We start from the raw sequence: 18934 nt of genomic DNA, 5'->3' as shown, positions 1-18934 counted from the left end.
GATACAGGTAATACACTAGACTCCCCCATCAGATAGTGCAAGAACTGACACAGGATCCTTTAACCTAGGATTCAATGTAACTCCTAGTTTTGCTTGATCTCTCCATCCCAAGACATTCACACCTTTCATGCAACATATAGTTTGATGATAGCAGAACTACCTTTGATGGTAAGAGGAACCTCCTTGAAACCAATGAAATTGAGTATAGATCCATCAAAATTATAAGCAATGATATCAGGTTTAGATAAAGCATTGATATCCACTAAATCTCCAAATGATTCTATACAATATTCTTGAGTGATAATAGTCCATGGAGAACAAGAGTCCACCATGAGTTATAACACCCTCCTCAAGATTTTAACAAGACTTTTAGGAGAAGATAGACTATCAGCTTGTGAAATATCAAATGACTCTTGTACAGATACAACAATACCCGATTCCTTAATATCTGGGTCACTCCTCCCTTCATCATTAACATATGACACATTACCACTAGAATGTTTAGAAGTAGGAAATGACAATTTTTTTGTATCTTGGAAAGATTTAGTGGGAGTTTTGCACATTTTAGAAAAATGCCCACTACGTCCACATTTGTTGCATTGTCTATTAATAGCGGGACACTGTGGAAAAGAAGCAATATGGTCCGGATTGCCACATCTGAAACTAAAAAATTGCTTATTCTTACTATCATTCCTATTGGAATAATAATTCTTTTTTGTTTCATGAGGTTTAACAACACTGACTTCATTGCTGGAGGTAGAAGGAGTAGAAGTAGACGTTTTGTCTAAGGATTTAATCCACTTATCTGACTGCTCAAGAGCTTTTGCTGTACTGATAGCGGTTTCCAAGCTAGGATCACCTAAAATCCATAACTGTTGCTGAACTTTCTTACTCCTTACGTGTACAATGAGCTGATCCCTGATCATTTCATCCGTCATAAGACCAAAATTACAATGTAATGACAATGCTCGAAGAGCAGTAAGAAAATTATCAAAACACTGTCATCCTTAACTCTTGTATAAAATTTGAATCTGTTGAGAGCTACACTAGTAATAGATTTAAATCTCCCTTCAATTCTTGAAACAGCTTCGTCATATACATTAGTATCACCACCAGACCTAACAGGTTGGTAGTGTTCTAAAAACTAACTGTCCTTCTGAACCAAGACAATGTAAAAACATGTTTTTTTCCTCTCCGCAGAAATCCGTTCTCCATCCATTGCCTTGAGATAAGTAAAAAATTCTTCTTTCCATCTAGTCCATGGAATAGGTGGATCACCCTTGGACTGTAAAAATGTTGATGGAGGATCAAATTGCATATTCAAGAGATATATAAAACTTTAAATGTAAAAAAAAACCTAAATAAATAATAGAGTGCCTATATATTATCATAAAACAAATTAAAATAACAACCAGAAAAATGAAGAAATAACTGCAGATAGTGCAAAATGTTGTTGAAAAATCAAGTTGTATCCAAGTAAATGAATCTTCAGTTTCAAAGTAATTTTCAATATATCCAGTAGATGGCAGTCATGTAATGAAAATAAAATGTGTTCTTCTTCCAGTCTTCAATGTATACAAATAGCAGAGTTATAATGTAATGTAAATCTCACGAATAGTTAAACGATCTTCGAAGAACAGATGATAAAAAAAATCGGTTTAATTGAAAACTGCTCTAAAAAGCGAGCGTAGAATGTCTATATTGATGAAACACGCATGAAATGCATACGCGTGTAAACATTTACCTTTTCTTTCAAATCCAAAATAAATGCGCTTCGTGTTTGCTTCTCCGGTAACTTCAGTGAACCAGTTACCATGGAAATCAAAATGGCGGCTCGACGTTTTGCGTGATGACACACTAGCGCAGCTAAACGTCTTGCGCTATGATGTAGGGATGATGTATCACACAACAAGCATCATAGAAGGACGTGTGCAGTTCGTCTCGAGCCTTTGCCTTTTTACTCACAGAAACGCCGAACATGTACAGAATTGTACAGAAGCCTCCAAACTTCACTTAAATTCACCGGAGAAAAAGGAAAACCGCATGAAAGGCAATCCGCTTCTTCTCCTCAGTAAGTAATGCCGTCTTGGAATATTCTTCCCTGGATTCTTGAGATTTCTGCTTCTGTGCTTCAATTACGTGGCAGAAATGTAATAGAGGTCCCTTGTCGCCAATATTAAAACGATGAATGCTCAATGTATTCATAAATCCAAGTATTTATTTAAAGATGAATAGAAAAAGCACAGCACGTCTGTTACAAGGTAAATCTTCAATAATCAGTTGAACATAGAATCGAAATTTGCCTAGCTTACGTAACGGTAAGTTTCAATTCTATTAAGGACACGGAGGCGAGGATTATGCTATATCTTCCTTCGCTTTATTAACATAAAGACTCCACAGCAGCTTAGGAAAAGATATATTAAGAACAAAAAATGCTTTAAACATGAAGCATTGACGTAATGTTCAACAAAAATTAAACAACAACTCCCAAGAGTCTCTTTGCGTAACAATAGTCCATAGTCCTTTCACACTGTCCATTATCACTATATAACCGGACTTCTCATCATCTTCCTCCTCTTTCTTCGCGCAGATCACGCTTGAGCCTCATTGGTCCTGTTTAGCACCGTCGTTGCCTGTCAAAAAAGGAACAGCATCAGCGAGGTGGCCCAGGAATGCGACAACAAGGCGAGGAGCATTCAGTCATTAACACAGTACTGACAATGTAAAGTAAAACGCTTTACTTACTGCCATACGGGTGGGTAGAGACACCACTGTGGCCTGGGTGGGATAATCCTCGCCTCCGTGTCCTTAATAGAATTGAAACTTACCGTTACGTAAGCTAGGCAAATTTCGATTGTATGTCAGGACCGGAGGCTTCAGATTATGCTAGTTTAAAGCTTACTTACCACCAACTGAGCCAAATCCACCACCGGCTTAAAATAAAACCTCTTGAAGGTGGAATCCGAGGACCAATCCGCTGCTCGCATTAGGTCCTCCAGACGAGCACCCACCGAGAATGCCTTAGAGGCCATGGCCCCCCTGGCGGAGTGTGCTCCAAAGAGAGAAGTATTGATGCCCGCTTCTTGCATGACCCATCGCACCCACCGAGCAATAGTGGGGGAGGAGACAGCTTTGTGTGGCTTCCGCAGGGCAATCAACAACTGACGCTCGCCCGGAGGGCGCAGATCCAAGGTCTGGTCCTCATATGCTTTGAGGCATTGCACTACACACAACTTAGGAGTGTCAGTAAAGGCTGGATAAGAAATGGAACGCGACGACGTCTTAGTACGTCGGCCCACGGTAAAAGTAACCCCATCCGGGGAAAAAATGCGTGCAGAGACATCCAGCGCGCGCACGTCCGAGACGCGCCTACAAGAAACCAGACATAACAACATGGCTAACTTCGCCGACAGCTCCTTAAGAGACAGATAAGAATTGGCTGGCCACGACCGGAACAAATTCAGAACCAAATTGACGTCCCAAAGGACGGAGTACCTGGGTTCTGGCGGCAGTGCGAGGCGAACAGCTCGCAGAAGCCGGCACACAAAAGGATGTTCCCCTATCGGATGGCCATTGATGTTATCATGGCCCGCAGAAATCGCCGACCGGATAGCATTGATCGTCCTATACGCTAGACCCTTGTCGGCCAAATGCGCCAGGAAATTCAGCACGGGAACAAGGCCTGCGACCATGGGATCCAGATCCCTTCGTAAACACCAACGCATCCACTTAAGCCAAGCGGATCTGTAACGCTTCGTCGTACTATCGGCCCATGCTTTGGAGAGCAAGTGCTCAGCCGACCCCGAAAGGCCCGGGAGCACCTAGCGTCTCCTGAGAGCCTCCACGCCACGAGGCGGAGAGTGTTCTGCATGACGAGAGGGTGAGGTTCCTGATCCGGGTTCGTCAGGAGCAGAGGAAACAGGGGGAGTAGGATTGGAAAATCCCAAGAAAGTTCCAGAAGAACCGGAAACCATACTTGAGACCTCCACAGCGGTGTAACCAACACCAGCTCCGCACCCTGGCGGCGTATTTGGGCCGCCGTTCGCATGATCATGGAGAACGGGGGAAACGCAAACGGCTGTTCCCGACTCCAATCCTGCAAGAACGCGTCCGTGGCCTCCGCTAGAGGGTCCGGCCTCCAGCTGTAAAACCGCGGCAGCTGGTGGTCGAGACGGGACGCAAAGAGGTCCACCGAGAAGGGGCCCCAGAGGGAGTGTAGCCACCGGAAGACTTCCGGATCCAGTTTCCACTGGCTGGCGTCCCTGAGATGTCGAGAGTGCCAATCCGCTACCTGATTGGCCTGGCCTGGCAGATACTCCGCCGTCACCGCAATGTGACGAGACAGGCAATAATCCCAGAAGTCCTTCGCTAAGTCCGCCAAGGCGCGGGAACGTGGGCCTCCTAGGTGGTTCACATACCGAACCGCCGAAATATTGTCCATCCGTAACAGGACACAAGCCTTGACCGAATCTTTGGTCCAACAGCGAACTGCGAAGGAGCCCGCAAGGAGCTCCAAACAATTGATATGCAATTGTTGTTCTTCTGACGACCAGGCGCCGCCGTTGGAAAAATCCCCGCACCGGGCGCCCCAGCCCGACCTGCTGGCGTCGGACTCTATGATCAGGTCCGGAGCCGAACCGAAGATCGCTCGACCATTCCATGCCTCCATGTGAGACAGCCACCACGACATTTCCTCCTTCACCTCATCCGTGAGGGGAACCCACTGATCGTAACTCATCCCACGGCGCAGATGTTGCGCCTTCAAGCGTTGAAGAGCCCTGTACTGCAGTGGGCCTGGGAAAATCGGTTGGATGGAGGACGAGAGAAGGCCCACCACCTTGGCGATATGACGCAGTGACGTACGATCCCTTGCGATCGTCTGCCGAAGCAGGTGTCGTATCTTCGCGACCTTCCGACCCGGCAGGCTCAAGACCGCCTGTACCGAGTCCACCACGAAACCCAAAAAGGTGATCTGCTGAGTGGGAACCAAAACCGACTTGGAGCCGTTGATGACGAACCCTAGTCTCTGAAGCAGGCCGACAGCTTGACGCAGCTGGCCCGCCAGCACCTCCGGGCACTGCCCCATGAGGAGGATGTCGTCTAAGTATACTAGCATCCGGACCCCCTGACTTCTGAGAAACTCCACCACCGGGTGGAGGACTTTCGTGAAGCACCACGGGGCCGAAGAAAGGCCGAACGGCAGGGCGGTGAATTCGAACACCTTGTCGTCCCACCGGAATTGTAGGAAGCGACGATGAGGGGGGTGGATGGGAACGACCAAGTAGGCATCCTTGAGATCCAGTCGCACCATCCAATCCCGAGGGAGGAGCACGTCTCGAAGGAGGTGGATCCCCTCCATCTTGAAGTGACGGTAGACCAACCACCCATTGAACTCCTTGAGATTGATCACAGGCCTCTTGCCCCCATCCGTCTTGTCTACTAAGAAGACGTTGCTGAGGAACCCATGTGGGTGGCGCGTTGATAGACGGATGGCTCCCTTGCGCAGCAAGTCCGAGACCTCTCCGTCTATCAATCGCGCGTCGGATTCTGAAAAAACCATCGGGCGCGGGGGCCTCGCCTGAGTTGGCTGGTCGTAAAACTCGATATGGAAACCTCTTACAGTTTGCAAAACCCAAGCGTCGGCAGTGAGCAATTCCCACTCCCCGTAAAAGCTTGCCAGCCGCCCCCCAATCGGACCTGATCCAAGCAAAGTACACTTACCGGGGGCATTTCCTTGTCCGGAGTTCTTCTTGAACCCTCTGCCACCATAGCGCTGTCCCCTCGTGGGGTAGAAGTTGGTGTAGTTGGCTGAGGTCTGGTATTGACCTCTTCCGGAGCCTTGTCCTCTGTTGTTGGTCTGCTGACCCCGGCCGATCGCGCGGCCCCTGCCGCGACCGGCCCCTCCAGAAAAACGCTGGTGGAACACTTTCTTGATGCTGGACTGAGCCTTGTCCAGCGACGTGAACGTATTCACGAACTTTCCCAGCTCGCGAATGAAAGGCCAGGTCCCCCAGCTTCGGATCCAGCTTGATCAGGAGCGAACGCCGCCTCTCCGTGGACAGGGCACAGTTGGCGTTGCCCAAGAATACGATCACCCTCTGGGCCCAGTTGGAGAGCACCTCCGGTGAAATGACGGTGCCATTCGCTCGAGCCTCCTCCGCCATATCGAGGATCTTCGTGGCGGGCCCGACCGCATCCAACAACTTGTCCTGGCAAGCCCGCCAGGACCGGTCGATCCCTTTCCTGGGGTCCTTCATAAATGTCGCCAGGAAGGTGGCCATCTTGGGGTCCAATTCTGGTGTCATGGCCACTTTCCCTTCCAGAGTAGGCCGAGGGCATTCCCCACGCAGGCAACCCCTCGCCTCCTTTTCCAGGGGCTTGCGCAGCCTGCCCGCGACAAACTTCGCCACCGTCTCCCCCGGGGCCCAGGCCGCGGATCGGGGGTGGACGATTTCGTCCGGGTCCAGTATGCCCGACTCGTCCCGGGGCATCTCCTTCACTGAAGGTGTCGGAAGCCAAGAACGGGTCGACTCCCCGTCGTCATCCGTGTCCGGAGAGTCGTAGATCGGGGAGGCGGGCGCCGTAGACACGTCGCCCGAAGTGCCAGGGTTCACCAAGGGTGCAGGGGGCACCGCCGTCGCCTTGGCCAGGAAGGCGTCACGAAGACGCTCGAAAGCGCCCCTGTCCACGCCTTGGGCCTCCGAAGAAGGTCCCTCCTCACGAGGTCTCTTCGGAGCGGGTGGCAACCCGCCGGACGTCCCCGGGAGTTCGGGGGACGGAGGCACATGCGCCGCTGCCAGCTTCGCGCACTCTTCCACGATGCGGGCGGAAAGGCGGTTCTCCATGGGCCCTACCACCTCCGTCACGCAACGATAGATGGAATTGTCCACCGCCTGATAAAACTCGTCATCCTGCAGATAGGGGCAGGCTTGTTCATCGTATTCCCCTTCCATCTCGGAACCAAGGGCAAATGCGGGGCACCCAAGAGGGCGGCAACCGAGAAAGTTCTCGAATGTGGGCAGGCCAAGCGGCTGCGATCACGTTTTGGGCCAGCTGACGTGGCAGGTGGGCTGCACCAACCCCCAAGCGCGCAGACCCTCCACGCCGGGACCGGGTCTACGTACCCCTCAAGCGCGCTAGGCCACACAAGGGTAAAGAGGTGCACAGATCTCGCCCGAAGGCGATTCACGCGGTCAGAACCGCTATACAGACCCCAGTGGGCGTCTAAAGTGGGCAAAAGTACAGACCCGGATCACCAGGTGTCAGAGGGGTACGCGAGGGTCGGCCCCTGCGCAAGCAGACTCCACGGCGCGGCTCCTTGTACTGCGGAGGCGCGCCGGAGGGTCGGCGAGACGACAGGCCGCCCCCTTGCGGTCTATGTACACACCGCACACAAGTGGGAATAAAGTCGCGTAGGAACGAAGAACGTTCCCGCAACTGGGGACTCTGTAAGGGAATAAACCATGCAAGGAGTCCCCCAATGATCGTACACAAGACAATCAATCACAATGAAAAGAAAACATATAGAAAAGCACTTATCTGGCTGCGGGAGCAGCGAAGAAAGAGGAGGAAGATGATGAGAAGTCCGGTTATATAGTGATAATGGACAGTGTGAAAGGACTATGGACTATTGTTACGCAAAGAGACTCTTGGGAGTTGTTGTTTAATTTTTGTTGAACATTACGTCAATGCTTTATGTTTAAAGCATTTTTTGTTCTTATTATATCTTTTCCTAAGCTGCTGTGGAGTCTTTATGTTAATAAAGCGAAGGAAGATATAGCATAATCCGAAGCCTCCGGTCCTGACATAGAATCTGGAACCCAGCATGTAAGAAGCAGGCACGCATCATACATTCCAGGCTCCAGCAACCAGAGAACATAGATAGACAAAGAAAACATAAATTAAATAAAGAATGCAACAGTAATACAAAGGTTATTTTTGATATAACTCTTACCGACAGTGACACCTGTGGAATTTTACTCTGGGAGTGCTAGTTGGAATTGCTGCTTCGCGCTACAGTCACCTTTGTTTGCCAGTCTGCCCCCGCTGCCGCCCAGTAACATCGCGGCCGCCGAGTGGGGGGACTACAGCCCCCAGGAGCCTCTACTCCACAATCCTGCACACTGACGCGCCCGGAAGGCTCTTAAAACTACGTGGCTCCCTCCGCGTCGCGGGACGCGCGCGTGCGGCGCCGGGCTACGCCCGGGACGAGGGCGGGACCGTTTGTGGCCGGAAGAGGTCGGGGTGGGCCATCCCTCTTGGGTTTGTATTTTATTCATGCGATTTGATGATATTCTTGGACTAACAGTGCACGAAAGACCTTTTAGACTTTCATTTTTCTAAACACGTGCACTGGGAATTACCCTGGATTAACAGTAGCAAAAAATGGGGAAAACCAATCTCGTCAAGCCGGTCCCTGCCCTGAAGCAAAAGGCATCGCTAAACCCTCCACTACCCAGTCTGACAGCAATTGACCGCATGCTGCAGAAAACCATTGGGGTGGTGGCTAATGCTATCGAACACACAGAACACCGCTTTTCGCTTCCAGCCGGTGCTCTTCCTCCTTTTCCCCCTACCAACACATCAGTATTGACTATTAATTCCCAGGATTCGATAATGGCACCTTCTTTCGCCGCTCTCCCTGGGCCGCATCACTTTTTAGCAACTCAAGACACTGCCCCTACCAGGGCCGACTTACATTCCGAAACCCCGCCTCAATTAACAAGGTTATCCATGACTCCTACTTTTTTTTTTTTTTTTTTTTTTTTAAATGACTCCATTCCCGATTCCATTCTTCAGTTAGTCTCCTATAGCTATTGAGTCACCTGATATATCAATAAGTTCAATCTTGGTCTCCCTCTCACCTCAGAGTGTAAACAACGATAGTTCGCGGGTAACTACTAGAGGGCAGAAGGCCAAGTATAAGTCAAATCACGCGAACACGCTAGGCCCTGTGGCCAAAAAGATTAAGGGACTTGCATGGGGCTACAAACAAAAGCAAGTACCTCCTGAAACACAACGCAACAAAGGGTAAAACTGATAAAAATATTGTCCCTGCTACTACAGCCGTACCCACCGCTAACAATGATCTGGGGCCTCATGCTGCAAATACGGAAAATCCAGTCATTACTTCATCACTCCTTCCCTTCAAGTAATGAGGGTCTTTTTGAAAAAATAGAATTACTGATGAAATCTTTAATGGCGCTTGGGAGACAAAATAGACACCTTGGAACATATAAGGAAAAATAGAGTGACCACCTTAGAGCAACTAACAGTTGGGGGAAATACAAAGCTTATTGAACACCAGCCCCTTTCAAGCCAAAGAACAGGTATCAGCTGCACTTCGCAGCCACCAACTGACCCTAGGCCCAATGCCGCTCAAACAACAAATACCACAGAAACTCACGGTAGGCCTTTACAGTTGGCTTCTAGGAGGCCGGAATTTAATGAACAGCTTAGAGAGGTAGATTGCTTGGGAAAGCCGATGGACCATACAGGCCAGGCGGAAAACTTCCCCCGTGCAGTCAATGTCCCTTCTCCGCCTGCTAAACCAAAGAGGACATTTGCACACATCGATCCACCCCCCCAATCACAGCCATACACGGTAGTGTTAGTTGGTGTCCCGGAGCTACCCCAAGGAAAAACTGAATCCTACTTTGAGTTAAGAAACAAAGCAGCCCATTGGCTGAACAAGAACAGGCCACTCCCTCCTGATATATCAGGGCAAATATTTGCAAGAAGGCTAGTCTGGCTGGGGCATAGGAGAAAAGACGTCCCAGGGGATTGCATTATCATTCATTTTTGGGATAGGCGGGTGGTCCAGCATGTATGCAATTGGCCCTCTCAGTTTGGTGAATTTAAGATTCTTACTAGGGATGTGAGCTTTTTCTACCCTCGACCTCCCCCTCTACAAACAACAATGAGCTAAAGGGACTTCGCCAACATGGAGCTGTATGAGGGAACGGGCATTAGATATAACATCCCAACTTTCAATTATTTTGATAAACTCTCCGTACTAGAAAGGGTGGACTGACTTCATTGCAAGGGTTTTCTCCCTGACACTACGACCTCCGAACCCACTTCTCCTAGAAATTTAGCTAATTCAGACCAGGGTGCTGTCATAGATGAACAACTCCCCCTAACTAACAGCAAGGCCTGCGATCAAGAAGAAACTATGGGAATGGTCCCCGGTCTTAAAACCAATAGGGTTGACCCAGTAGTTAAAATTTTATTCTGGAATGTTGCGGGCTTACGTGCAAAGGTCGTGAACGACATCTGGTTAGACTTAGTTCACAATTTTGGCATTCTATGCCTGCAGGAAACATGGGCTCCATCTGAGTTACATATCGAGGGATATAGAACATTCTTCTCTCCCGCACTACCCTCTTCTTCAGGCAGACTATAGTGCTGACCAACGTTTTTCCTGCAGTTTCAGGAAGATAGGGAATCAATTTTTTAATTTTTTATTATTTATTTATTTCGCGATTTCTAAAGCGCCTGGTGACCCGTAGGCATCCCCGCGCTATTAAACCTGTCGATATCCAGAGGGGGGAAGAGGGAGTGCTTTATTTAGGAAACAGGAATGTTTTGAGTTTCCTGCGGAACACTATGTGGGAGGGTTCCAGACGTAGGCTGAGGGGGAGTAGGTTCCAGGCTGTGGAGGCTTTGACCGAGAAGCGGCGTCCGCCGGAGTGAGCCTTCCTGAATTTGGGCACCGTAGCAAGATGTTCGGCGTCGGAGCGAAGGGATCTTGAGGCTTTATATGGGGTTACCATATGTTTAAGCGCGTCAGGGCCAGCTCCATTAATGAGCTTGTGGGTGGTACATAGGGCCTTGAACTCTACTCTCTGGGGCACAGGGAGCCAGTGTAGGGCTTTGAGGGCGGGCTTAGCCGACACTCTAGGGGAAAGGTTCATGATGAGCCTGGCCGCAGCATTCTGGGTGCGTTGGAGTTTGGCCAAGGTGTACTCAGGGGCCCCCAGATAGATGGCATTGCTGTAATCGAGCCGTGCCAAGACAAGGCCCTGGACAAGTAGTTTCCTGGATGGGAGGGGGAGAAGAGGCAAGATCTTGCGAACGGACCGCAGTAGACCGAAACAGGTGCCTGCTGTCTTGGTTGCCTGCGTTTTCATGGTGAGGTCCGGTTCTAACCAAACTCCTAGAGTTTTGATTTCATTTTTAGGAGAGGGGATTTCACCGAAGGTGTCGGGCCAGGACGTAGGCGGAAAGGTCGTCCATTTATTGCCTACGAGCATGATCTCGGTCTTTGCGCCGTTCAGCTTCAAGGCCGAGTCACACATCCAGGTATGAATGTCCTGGAGACAGTGGAGCAAGCTGTCCGGATGGTTATCCAGGTGGGACAGGGATACGACAAGTTGGGTGTCGTCAGCGTAGTTAATGATTTTTATACCGTAGGGGGCCACTACGTCTTCCAGGGGCGCCATATAGACATTAAAAAGGGTTGGGCTGAGCGACGACCCCTGGGGAACTCCATTCTTCAGTGGAAGAGGATCTGACCGGGAGTTGCCGTCCCACACCTGAAAGGATCGATGGGAGAGGAAGGATTCGATCCATGCTCGCGCCGTACCCACAATTCCTGCCTTGGCCAGGCGGTGTAAAAGGACACGGTGATCCACCGTATCGAAAGCGGCGCTAAGATCCAGGAGGATCACTGCCACTGATCCCCCTGAGTCTAGGATACACCTTGCCTCCTCGATGACAGCGAGGAGTGCGGTGTCCGTGCCATGGCCGGGTCGAAACCCAGTTTGGGATTGGCGCAGGATGTTGTTGGTTTCGAGAAATTGGGATAGCTGTGAGTTGACTAGTTTTTCAGCCATCTTACTGATGCAGGGGAGCAGTGAGATTGGTCTGTAATTGGACATGTCGTCCGGGTTTAGTTGGGGCTTTTTCAGCAAAGCCTTCACGACTGCGTTCTTCTAGTTGGGGGGAACCGTTCCACCAGCGAGGGAAGAGTTGATAAGGTCCCTGATGATAGGGGCTATGGTGGAGGACACCTTTTTTAGGAATCTGACCGGAGCTGGGTCCAGGGGGGAGCCACTTTTCATTTTATCAAGCGTGGACGTCACCTCGGGGAGGGAAACTGCTCTGAAAGTTTTCAGCTGTGGGCAATTATTTTCGTCCGCTGTGGCCAGGATGGGAGGGCTGATGGTAGGAAGGGAGTCCAGTATCCGCAGAATTTTAGAGTCAAAGTATTTGGCCAGATCCTTGCTTCTGTCTGTGGAGGGGGAGTGAGGGGGAGGTGCTGTTGGGATGTTTAGTAATTCTTTGACAATCTGGTAGGATTCTTTGGCTGAGTTGGTCGCGGTTTTTATTCTGTTGTCGTAAAACAGTGATTTAGCTGATTTCAAGGCAGTCTTGTATTGTCTAACCGCGTTGTGATAAGTATCCTTGTTGCTGTGGAGCCAATCTTTCCTCCAAGCTCTCTCGGCCTTTTTACACATTTTGCGCAGGGCTCTAAGATCAGAATTGTACCAGGGGGCATGGCCCTTGGTTTTGTTTTTCACCTCTCGATTTTTGATGGGGCTGAGGCTGTCAAGGGAGGAGGAAATCCAGTCTCTAAACTGGGTGTCCGCCGTGGTGGAGTCGGCTGCAAGAGTGGGGGTAGAAGCGTCGAGCGCCAAGGCCCAGTTGTCAGTCGAAAGTCTGGCCCAGGATCTATCCTTGGTGAAGGTTGGGGGGTTGTGGGGTTTCTTAAAGGCCCCTGGGAGATGGGTCGAGACCAGGAAGTGGGCTGTCCACGGAAGGGGGATGGAATTGGTGAACTGGAGGGAAGGGATGTTCGAGAATACAGGGTCGAGTAGATGTCCTTTCGCATGCGTGGCTCCTGAGTTAGTCAGGGAGAAGCCAAGGGCGCCAAGTTCACTGATTAAATCGGACGACCCAGTGTCTGTTAGGTCATCGAAATGGATGTTGAGGTCGCCTGTAATCAGGAAGTTGGAAGTTTGGTAGGCCAGGGAAGAGACGGATTCCAAAAAAGCGGCGGAAAAAGGGCCGAAATGTCCAGGGGGTCTGTAGACCAGAAGGCCTGATAGGGAGTAGGTCGGCGAAAGCGTCAGCGTGAACAGACAGCTCTCCGACTCCTTGCTCTGGATCTCTGTAGATCGGCAGGTGAAGTAGTCTCGGTAGATGATGGCTATCCCACCACCTCGACCTACAGGGCGGGGTTGGGACATGATGAGAAAGCCCGGGGGAAGGGCCGCGACTATGTCGGAGTTAGAATGGCCGGTGATCCAGGTTTCGGTGAGGAATAGTATATCCAGGTCGTGGTCGACAATTAAGTGGTTAATGAATAGGGCGTGTTTGGGAAGCGATCTACAGTTGAGTGTCGCTAATTTGAGGCCCGGGAGAGGGACGGCCATCCTGGGAAGGAGTAGGTTTCCAGGTTTGCAGATGTTACAGCCGGCGAAGGGGACGTTTGGGTCATGTATGGCATGACAGGTGGTGTTTTTCGAGGGTCTGAGGCTAAGGAGATCTCGCCGAGAGTAGGGTCTCCTAATGGCGGTAGGTTCCGGCATGGGGGCTGGCCCTAGGCCCGGTCATGCGCGGACGGGCGCAGACGGGCTTACCTTAGGCGCGCCTTCGGCGCGCAAACGGCGCTCCCGCTGCGCTCGTCCGCTGCGCTGGTATGGCCGGCACATTTGTAGTCCTTGGAGTGGGCGTGGCCTCGCAGTGGGCGTGGCTTAGGCCTTGGGCGTTCCCTGTCTCAGCGCGGACCGCTGTCTCAGGGAAGAGTGAGGAGGGCTGTGTCAGCGCGTGGTGTGGGCGCTTAAACAGGTGAGCTCCTTGTGGTTTTTAAAAACACAAATTCGGCGATACACAAAATTTTAAAAGCAGTTTTTTTTTTCTAAGTGGGCACAGTCCTCCGGCTTCCGCCTCAGAGGATAACAAACAAATTGTGGTGCACGCTAATTTCCTAGCGTGTTTTGTAGTCCTTGGAGTGGGCGTGGCCTCGCAGTGGGCGTGGCTTAGGCCTTGGGCGTTCCCTGTCTCAGCGCGGACCGCTGTCTCAGGGAAGAGTGAGGAGGGCTGTGTCAGCGCGTGGTGTGGGCGCTTAAACAGGTGAGCTCCTTGTGGTTTTTTTTTTAAAAACACAAATTCGGCGATACACAAAATTTTAAAAGCAGTTTTTTTTTCTAAGTGGGCACAGTCCTCCGGCTTCCGCCTCAGAGGATAACAAACAAATTGTGATAATCATTTTGAGTTTATAAAAAGCCGTTAAGACTACTTGGTTAGTATGAGATAAAAAATTCAAACTGGCGTCAAATATGACTCCTAAATTCCTGGCCTTATGTACCGGACTGGGTAAAGTACCCAGTGGTGAAGGCCACCATGAGTCCGACCATTGTGGGGAGAGCTTTCCGAAAATGATAACCTCTGTTTTTTCGGAGTTCAATTTCAAGCAGTTGCTGGCCATCCAATTACTGATGGCCAGCATTCCTTCTTGAAAACATTCTGCCACCTTCTCTCCGTCATCAGATACTGCCAACACCAACTGAGTGTCGTCCGCATAAGATGTAAGGCTCATCCCATAAGCTTTGATAACTCTTGCTAGGTCCGACACGTAGATATTAAAGAGTGTCAGACTGAAGGATGAGCCTTGCGGTACTCCACACGGTAGCGTCCGTTGTGTAGAGAGAAAGGGGCCCAATGTCACCGTCTGAGTCCTATTCGTAAGAAAGGACGAGAGCAGATCTAATGCTCTATCTTGCAAGCCTATGGCCGAGACACGGTCGATCAGGGTGGAATGATCGACCGTGTCGAATGCCGCTGAAAGGTCCAACAATACAAGCAGGGCAGTACCTCCTTGATCTCTGATGATCCTTATGTCTTCAGTGGCTTTAATAAGTGCAGTTTCGGTGCCGTGTGACTTACAGAACCCGAACTGCGTATCATCCAGCCGATGATGCTCCTGTATAAATTCAGAGAGCTGCCGATTCATGACCTTCTCAGTGTCTTTGGCTAGAAATGGTAAACTAGTTTTTGGCCTATAATTTTTAAGGTCTTCAGCATTTAAATGAGGTTTTTTTAACAGGTTTGAGAAAGGTGTTTTTTAACTTATCCGGATAGGTCCCTGCCAAAAACATGGCATTACAAATCTGAGTGATGACTGGGGCAGTTAATTCAATAACCGAACCAAGGACTGAGGGGGGACAGGGATCAGAGGTAGATCCTGATTTTACAGTTTCCATTATTTCGATGGTAAATTGCTCATTAACCTCCTTAAATTGCGTTAAGCAATAGTCTAGATGCCTCGGAGAGGTAGACTGTATTTTAGTTTTAGCGTTAGTGGAAAATTCTGAATAAATAGTGTTGACTTTTTCAAAAAAGTAGTCTGCTAGGGAATCACACAGGGATTGTGATGGAGTAGGGGAAGTCTCTGAAGGGTGTCCTGCTAGCTTCTTAACTACTTGAAACAATTGTTTGTTGGAGTTTTTTGCAGCTTCAATCTGAGAGATATAAAACTTTCTTTTTTCCTGAATAATCATCATCTTATATTTGGTCAGTTCTTCCTTACAGCATGTTTTTTTCTCTGGGCTATATGACTTGCGCCAGTGCCGCTCACGGTTCCTACATTTTTGTCTTTGTTCTCCAAGGACACCAGTGAACCAGGGTGCAGAAGGAGACGACAGGTTCATGGAGATTCTCTTGTTAGGCACCAGCAGATTCATGGCATTGTTTAGCCAGTTAGAATACCTGTCGATAGCGACATTAGGGTCAGGCGGTATAAGTGGACTGGTAGCAGTTAAATGTGCTGTCAGATGATCCTTGTTTATATCTTTCCAGACCCTGAATGTCCCGGATCTGTTTTCCACCACCTTTTTCGCCTTAATGTTATTTGCTAGTATGTTAAATAAGATCGCATGATGGTCTGACCATATTAATGGCAGGATATCTTTTATGTAAACATGCTTTGAGTTGGTGAATATGCCGTCCAAGGTATGGCCTGCCTCGTGCGAGGCTGAAGTGACCAGCTGGGTAAAGCCCAACATCGTCCACAAAGTGTCTGAGTTTCTTCCACTAGTTCCTTGACGTAATGGTTGGAAAGTTACACAAGTTTATATATTTCTCAGATACATAGCAATCATCTCAGCAGACAGAACTCCTTTTCTACAGGGTAGCACAGTCACCCCGTGTAATTGACTGAGACACAGCCATATACCTCCTTGCTGCCACAGAATACATCAATAGGAACAGGAAGAGCGCACACTCACTGATTGTAGAGATAGTGTGTGATGCCTCCTGTGTCATCACTGACTTTTTGGACAAATACCCAGGGAGCACCTACTACTCTTTCATGTTCCGCCACAGTGGAATGAGCACCCGGCAGGTACAGGGCGATTTTGGAGATGGCTCCCTGCTAGGTAAGATGTTTTCCAAAGCAATGAACGCACCGGCCAGGAGTGTATGCGCAATGTAACCTAATGGTTTCCAACTATGCACTCAGGTTAAAGCGCCTATGCATGAAGAACATGGATCCTCACACCTTACCTGACCCCAAGAACACCAAGTGAGAGCCGATCGAGCAGGGCACCCAGGACAGAGCGCTCACTCATTGAGCAAACATTTGGTATCCTAAAGTCCTGTTTCAGCATCATCCACAGGCCAGTGGAGTACTTCTCTACAGGCCACGTACATGCTGCAAATTATTAGCAACCTGTGCCATCCTGCACAACATTGCTAGGAGTATGGGACTGCAGTGTCGCCATCGCCCAGACCAGCGGTTCCCAATCTGTGCGCCACTGCACCTTGGTGCGCAGTCAGAACTAGCCAGGGGTGCCGCGAACAGATACTCACCAGTGTGGGAACCACTTCTTAAGCCTTGACATTCAATGTTCTCTCATATACTCCAGCATCCCTGTTTTTGGTCTGCCATTCCTTGAAACAAGTGAAGCAAGCAGGAGGTGTACGTCAGTGAATACTGGAATTCTCCTGCATCTTTATTTCCCGGGTGAAAACTTAGTTTGTCATTTTCAAAAATATTTATTTTCTACCGTACATTGAAAAGCAAAATGCCTATAATCTGCGTTTCTGTTTTCGGAATGCATTTTATGCACCAAGTCGTGACTAGAGCAGTCAAACATTTAACATTCACGAATAGCTTGGAAACACTGAATGCTGTATTTTTTAAAGCATTGAAAGAATCTTCGTAGCAATTTTAATCTCAGAATACCGAGGCTTGAAGAGTTGTCAAATTGCCAAAACTAAACACTTATCGGGCATGTGGCAACTATGTTTCCTGTGGTTTAGATTTCCTTGTGTGTCTGACCGAACAATTGTCACAACCACCTACTGCATATTTTTCTCCACCTGTGTGTTCTGGTACATTGCTTCTGTGTCTCTGTAGTGTTGAAGTATTTCATGAAGACACATGTTTCTGAGATGTGGATTCCTCCTTGGATAGAATGTGTCCTACATATTTGATTCACAATGTCTGTACCTTCAGAGTCTAACTCTGCCAGGTACTGAATTTCCGGGAAATACTTCAATACTCTATTTTGCATGCTTCCGACTTCGCCAAACAATCACCTTTGACTTAGGTACAACCTGGCTGAGCTCAACTGATCACAGCATTCATAGGAGCCTATCTCTCTATCAGAATGCATTTTCAAGCTAAAGCTGTTAAATTGCTTGGTTAGTCTTTTCTGTAGAAATCTCTTCCCACAACTTCAACTGTCTTCTTTGATTTTGTAATTTATGAAGTCACATAATGAGCAACAGCATTTGAGTCGTCTGCAACAAATTGTATATACATATTTGCATTCCACATTTTGTTAGTTATAAATATATTTGAAGGCCCCATCTCTTCTCCGGTGTGTGTTCAGTGATTTTTATGCCAGTGTATGCCTGACTGCAGATAAGAAGCTGTTCACTCTTGCTTGGTAAATGACAGGTTATCGAAATCCAAAATGACATCTTGTGCAAAACCTTCGTTTACATTTGTATTTTCCATGCAGTACTTGCTACATCTATGTGTTTGAAAGCACAATATTTGTTGTCTGAGGTCTTTTTTTTAACCGTGTCTTTCGGGATAGTGCATGTTGCATACTGTTCTATGAAAGAGAGTACAGTCCGCATTGTCTCTTCCAAATTTTGTGCATCTGTTGTCCATAACAGCATGTGAATGAGGAGCACCTTTTGCTTGGTACTCTTTACGCCAAAAGAAATCCGTTGCTTCACCAAGAGGAGGATTTCTTTTGTTGCAGGATCCTTAGAACAAAGTTCTCCTGTTGTCTTCACATTGATGCCCTTAATGTTTGAGTGCGCTTCTCTCAAAAATTCAAGCAAATCATACTATGCATGCTCTGCACAACTCAGGGCCACAAACCAAGTATGTGCACCTAGGTTTCTGAACATACATTTCAGTTCTCCAGGACAATACCAATATTCATTGCACGCCATCGAAATAAATCCACTTGTATTCCAAGTTCTCATCCTTCCCATGAACTTTGTCAATAAATTCCTTTGCAGAGATTGTGTAGGGTAACTTCTGTCTTCAGTATGTGGTTTACATCATATAATAGTCCAGACAAGTCACTCTTGACTGGAAAATTAAATGTTTAAGGAATATACTGGCGAAATCTAGGATCCTCTGAAAATAATCTGATTGACCTATATTCAGCTGCTGGTAATGTATGGGGCGGGCATAATTCCGGCCATCTGCTCCAGTGGGAAATAGATGTGGAAAAACAGCAAGCCTCTAAACTTTTCTCCCACACACTCATGGGAGCTCCTTTTGCTTATTTCATTAGAAAGAGATCAATAGAATCACCAATTAAGTCTTTAGAATGCAGTGGGTGGATGCTAAAGTGTTCATAAAGTTCTCCTGATCTGGATCCATCCACTTTTCCAATCTGTCCCCTTAATGTTTCCAATTTGTCCCCTTAATGTTTCATCCTCTACGCAAGTTGCATCT

The 18934-nt window shown here is 48.5% G+C and overlaps 1 protein-coding gene and 1 pseudogene across 1 annotated transcript in view; one reads left to right on the top strand and one right to left on the bottom strand.

Annotated features, from left to right (window-relative positions):
• Window positions 1-18934, top strand: part of LOC147717640 (E3 ubiquitin-protein ligase TRIM39-like) — a 548239-nt gene that overhangs the window by 176580 nt on the left and 352725 nt on the right. The gene's annotated exons all lie outside the window — the stretch shown is intronic.
• LOC147717641 (uncharacterized) lies at window positions 16-691 on the bottom strand (annotated as a pseudogene).

This window comes from Lissotriton vulgaris, chromosome 5 (genome assembly GCF_964263255.1).
Source record: "Lissotriton vulgaris chromosome 5, aLisVul1.2, whole genome shotgun sequence".
NCBI lineage: Eukaryota > Metazoa > Chordata > Amphibia > Caudata > Salamandridae > Lissotriton > Lissotriton vulgaris.
The sequence above is the reverse complement of the archived record's forward strand: the minus strand, read 5'-3'. Positions and strand labels throughout refer to the sequence as shown.